Source organism: Gossypium raimondii, chromosome 7 (assembly GCF_025698545.1).
Source record: "Gossypium raimondii isolate GPD5lz chromosome 7, ASM2569854v1, whole genome shotgun sequence".
In the NCBI taxonomy this organism is placed as follows: domain Eukaryota; kingdom Viridiplantae; phylum Streptophyta; class Magnoliopsida; order Malvales; family Malvaceae; genus Gossypium; species Gossypium raimondii.
This window is the reverse complement of record NC_068571.1, coordinates 43,598,344-43,603,366: the sequence shown is the minus strand read 5'-3', so window position 1 is coordinate 43,603,366 and position 5,023 is coordinate 43,598,344. Positions and strand designations below refer to the sequence as shown.

Genomic DNA, 5,023 nt, shown 5'->3' with positions numbered 1-5,023 from the left:
GAGTCATTTTATGCATAAGAAAATATTTTATTTTTATTAATAAATGACATTACTTTTTTTGTTGTCTTCAATTTTCAATTGAGTCCACTTGACCTAGTAGAAATATGTTTTACAAACCCGGCCTTAAACTTTAATTTGAAGCTCGGTTTTGACCATTCAAACACAATTTTATCAAAATTTAACTTTCATTTGTCTAAACTATACTGATAATTATCCAATTATTAGTTTCTTTTTGTCACTAGTCATTAAATAATTAACGGAAAAATAATATGACAACTTTTAAAATGAGCATAATAACAACTTTAATCCTTAATATTTATACAATATGTCGATTTAGTCTTGATTCTAGAAAATTTATTCCTCAACATTTACACTTTGTGTAATTTGGTCTTTTTTTTGAAGTTTTGTTTTGCTTTGCTTTGTGACCCTTTCACTTAAAAGCTAAAAAAAAAACAAATTTATCATCTAAATTTGATTAAAAAATACCAAAAATAAAAATACCAAAAATTTAATATAATAATTTTAAAATTTCTCATTATTTTAAAATTAACCCTCGACGTCACAAAGAAAAAGAATTGCAAAAGAGACTAAATTATGTAAGGTGTAAATGTTGAGGGTTAAATATTTTAGTATCAAGACTAAATTAACACAATGTTAAATGTTTAGGGTTAAAGTTGCTATCATGCCAATTTTAAAAGTTTGCAAGTTATATTCCGATAATAATTTAAAAACTAGTGACTAACAAAAGATAAAGTTGAATAATTAAATGACTATTCATAATTGAATAATAAAAAATATTTACTAATAGTTCGGTGAGTATAAAGTAATTTACTTAATTGAAAATATGTTTATGTGAGGCAAACATGCTTTATAAACAAAATAACATGTACTTCAAACATAAATTGCTTAAAACTAGATATTTTGATTGACTTGGAACTGAGTTCCATCACTAACTTGACAATTTTGTTCAACATCCTCAATTTCTTGCATTTGCAAAGTGAGTTTAAGTCTTTTCGCTACATCATTCATGGAAGGCCATTCTCAACCATTTTCACGAATACAATTTTCTGCAATATTAGAAAATGTTCTTAAACAGCTGGGTGAAATTTTACCTTTCAGCAAAGGATCGATGCTTTCATTAATACTCTCATTTGCCACACATTTTCGAACCCAATAAGCTAAACTGATCTGTGAATATTCTACTTCTGAATCGACTGCCGCTCTAGCAAACAACACTTCGAATAGCACCACTCCGAAAGAATAGACATCCAACTTCTCAGTCAATCGTAAACGCTTGTAATATTCGGGGTCCATGTAGCGGAATGTACCTTTTACCACTGTTGTAAGTGGAACATTTGTCATGCTAATTGGACTCATTTTAGACAAGTCGAAACCAGAGATTTTAGCTACATATTGCTCATCCAGCAAAATGTTGGTGCTCTTAACGTCCCGGTGAATGATTCGATGAATTGCTTCTGAATGTAGGTAATCTAATCCATAGGCTGCTCCGATACAAATTTTCAGTCTCTGTTTCCACGACAGGGGATTCTTTTTCGTGTTGTAGAGATGGTCACGGGGAATTCCATTTGCCATGTACTCATAGACAAGAATCATCTCGTTATCGTCGCAGTAACCGATTAGAGACACGAGATTCACATATCGAAGCTGAGAAAGTAGTTGGATTTCTGTCCAAAACTCTCGTGCTCCTTGTTGGGACATGGAGTTCAATCGCTTGATTGCCACTTCAGATTTTATCCTTGAGATGAAGCCCTTGTAGACGTTACCAAATCTACTGTGCCCTATGATGAAAGCATCGTCAAAGTCGTTGGTTGCTGCTTGGATTTCTGCTAATGTAAAACATTGGCATAGTTGGTCTGGCAATGGTGAAGCTTTTCTTCTTTCCTTCGACTTTTGAATTGAAAAAGAGTGGCATTTTTTTGCCAGAAAATCATGGAAAGTAGAAGGTAAAACAATACAGTAGTTGTGCATCCCAAGATAGCTCCAATGGTAGTCTTCATAGGAACCAGATTCTCTTTGCCCTTCTTCGATTGCTTGTTCTCTGGTTTTAGTGATGCAAGGCTCGAACTTGATTCCGGATTTGGCACTGCAAGACTACCGTCTAATTTGTTGAGTCTAAAAATCTCTAAACTGTTTAGGATTGCATTAGCAAACATCGAACCAACCTCTTCGTTAGGGTGTAATGCTAGCCATAGAGTTTGCTTACTTGAATCTTCACTTGGAATCAACAAAACGTAATCTCTGTACACCGAAATGCCCTTACCGCCACTGCAATAAATCACATCGGCAAGAGGCTCAGACGTTATTGTTGATGAATATGTCAAAGACACGTTGACCTGCTTCTGTAACTTCTAATAGAGTCTCGCAGAAATGGAGCCTAAGGAGGTAGTTGAAGCCACCATCAATATCAAAGTTCCATGTCAGATTGTAATTCATATTGATGTATGGATCCCTACCCATTGTTCTTGACGTGGTGTAGACAACAGCCGGAGCTGTATATGCCGGGGTGTCTTTGGAGTACTTGATCGTAACATTAAATCGAACAGGAATAATTCCCCATGCATTTCCAAAGATATAAGGCGAATCATTAAGTCACGTTCGAAACATTCCGGTATCATTGACGTTAGCCACGGTTGCTCTGCCAACTTTTAGAAGATAAACAGTTTCAAAAGCAGTAGCATCAGGGATGTCAAAGGGAATTTTACTATTTACGAAAGATACAGAGTTATCTTGGTGTTTTACATACATGTTCTTTGACATGGAAACAACTTCAATACCGTTCACAAAGGCCAAAGAGTTGGGCGACGGCCAAAAAGTGACCTTCAGCTTCTCTGTTTTGAAACATGGTACCATAAACTCTTTGATCAATGAGGCTGCCTGGTTATCCTCAGAAGAAAAGTTTAAATAAGCACTGAAATTTTGGAGGAGAAGGTGATCATTGCCTGTAACATAGAAGAAAGAAGTGGATCCATCAAAGCAAGAGTATTGGACCGGGTAGAAATATAAACGAAGAAACTTAAGGCAGGTGACACTAGAAAGCTATAAGTGAATGTCTCGTGAAAAACTCTAGCAATCATGTAAGGAATTCATATAATAGACTGGTCTTGCCTAGAGGCTGTGGATGCAAATGAAGTGTTCTTGGAATTAAAGATGGAAAATTTGGATCCTTCATCGGTGATCCGTTTCCGGCCTTCTTTCAATATAGAACCTGATGATGAAGATGCACCACAGTTGAGGAGAATATAATCAGTTGGTGTATAGGCTGCTGATTCGTCACCCATGGCTATAGTATGGAGAACCAACAGGTAGACATTAAAAGTGAGCATTGCATGGGACTCAGTTGATTTCTTTTTGGATAACTAATTGAATGTTGTAGGAAAAAACTAAATTAACAAGCAATTATAGAGGGCTGGAGAGGCCAAGAAAATTCATTAAATTCTAATAAACCGTCATACTTACTCAAGTCTTCTAATAAAGGCTGCAACTGGCTTCTTTGGTCATTGGCTCATTGCACCAATTTAAGCTTCAATCTTGTACTAGACCTGTTCATGTCCCATACGTCTTATTGCGGTAACTTATGGAAACAATAGTCTCTGCTATTGTTAGTCCATAAGTAGCAATAAAAGGGATGACTTTAAAAGAAAAAGATAGTAGCCTAGGCTACGAGGAATTAATAAAACAACCCAAAGCGAAACGACAGTGAGTTGGTAAAATAAATAAATGTTTGACTTTGATTTTCAAATATAGGATTGGTTACCCATAAGGCCTTTATTTAATGACTGTTTGTGATTTGGTTGACAATCGAGTCTGCTTTGTTGGATTGACATTTGTTTGCTTCTAACTCTTTCAAAGTTTATTATTAATAATTTTCTTTATAGAGGAAAAAAAATATTGAATGGTAAAGTTAGAAATTTTAAAAATTTAAGGGTAAATTGTAAAAATAGTCACTTATGTATGCCTTTAGTTTTATTTTAGTCACCTAATTAATAACTTTTTCGATTTAGTTACTCAACTTTTGAAATCAAATATTTTAGTTACTCCCATTATTTTGGTCTTTTCTTTATTAGCCTAATAACAAATTTAGCTCTCTAATAATTACAAAATTTATAATTTTAGTTCTACTTGTAAAAATTTAATAAATTTAGTCTTTAGTATTTACAAAATGTCAATTTAGTTCTAATTCTTATAGTTTAAAAAATTAAAAATGATTTAAAAATCTAAAGAAATTATAAATAAAAAAAAACTAAAGCATATGTATTAAAAAAAGTGAAAAACATATCAAATGATTTTAAAAAGAAATGAACACGAAAAATAGTTGATGAACAAAGTTATCTCCTTAGTTCAATTCAGTTTGTATTTCCAACTTGATTTTTACCCTTCATGGAAGTGACATCAGTTAAAAATGAGCATAAAATGAATGATGTTAAATACTATTTATATTCAACAGGTTTTGAGGTATGTTAAGGAATATTAAAAATAATTTTTTAAAATATTTTAAAAATAAAATTAGAATTAAATATAAGTAATACATTAGACAAAAAGAAAAACATAGATATCACATTTAAAAAAATATCAAATTCAGGTATAGAGTATTAAGAAAAGAAAATTTAGTATAGTCTATAAATTTTAATATTATCTTGTTTACATTGAAATTTGTCTTCATTATTAGTGTGCTTTGCTTGCTACCAACTCAGGCAATAAAAAATTAATTTCAGTTCAAAAATTTCTAAGTCCAATAGAATGATTCCATTTAGCTACGAACCACTTAAATTAACATGAATTATATTAATGGAATGAATCCATATAATTTTAGTATATTTTGATTGAGTTGGGATTAAGCTCTATCACTAGCTTGACGTATTTCTTCAGCATCCTCAAATTCTTGCAGTTGTAGAGCAAATTCAAGTGTTCGGGCAACACCATTCACAGAGGGTGCATCTATTTTCATGGATACAATTTTCTGTAATTTTGGCAAATTTCTTAGACAGCTCGGTGAAATTTTACC

At 32.6% G+C, this 5,023-nt stretch overlaps 1 pseudogene; it reads right to left on the bottom strand.

The window, feature by feature from the left end:
* Positions 1-891: 891 nt before the first annotated feature.
* LOC105789402 (putative receptor-like protein kinase At5g39000) lies at positions 892-3,468 on the bottom strand (annotated as a pseudogene).
* Positions 3,469-5,023: the final 1,555 nt, after the last annotated feature.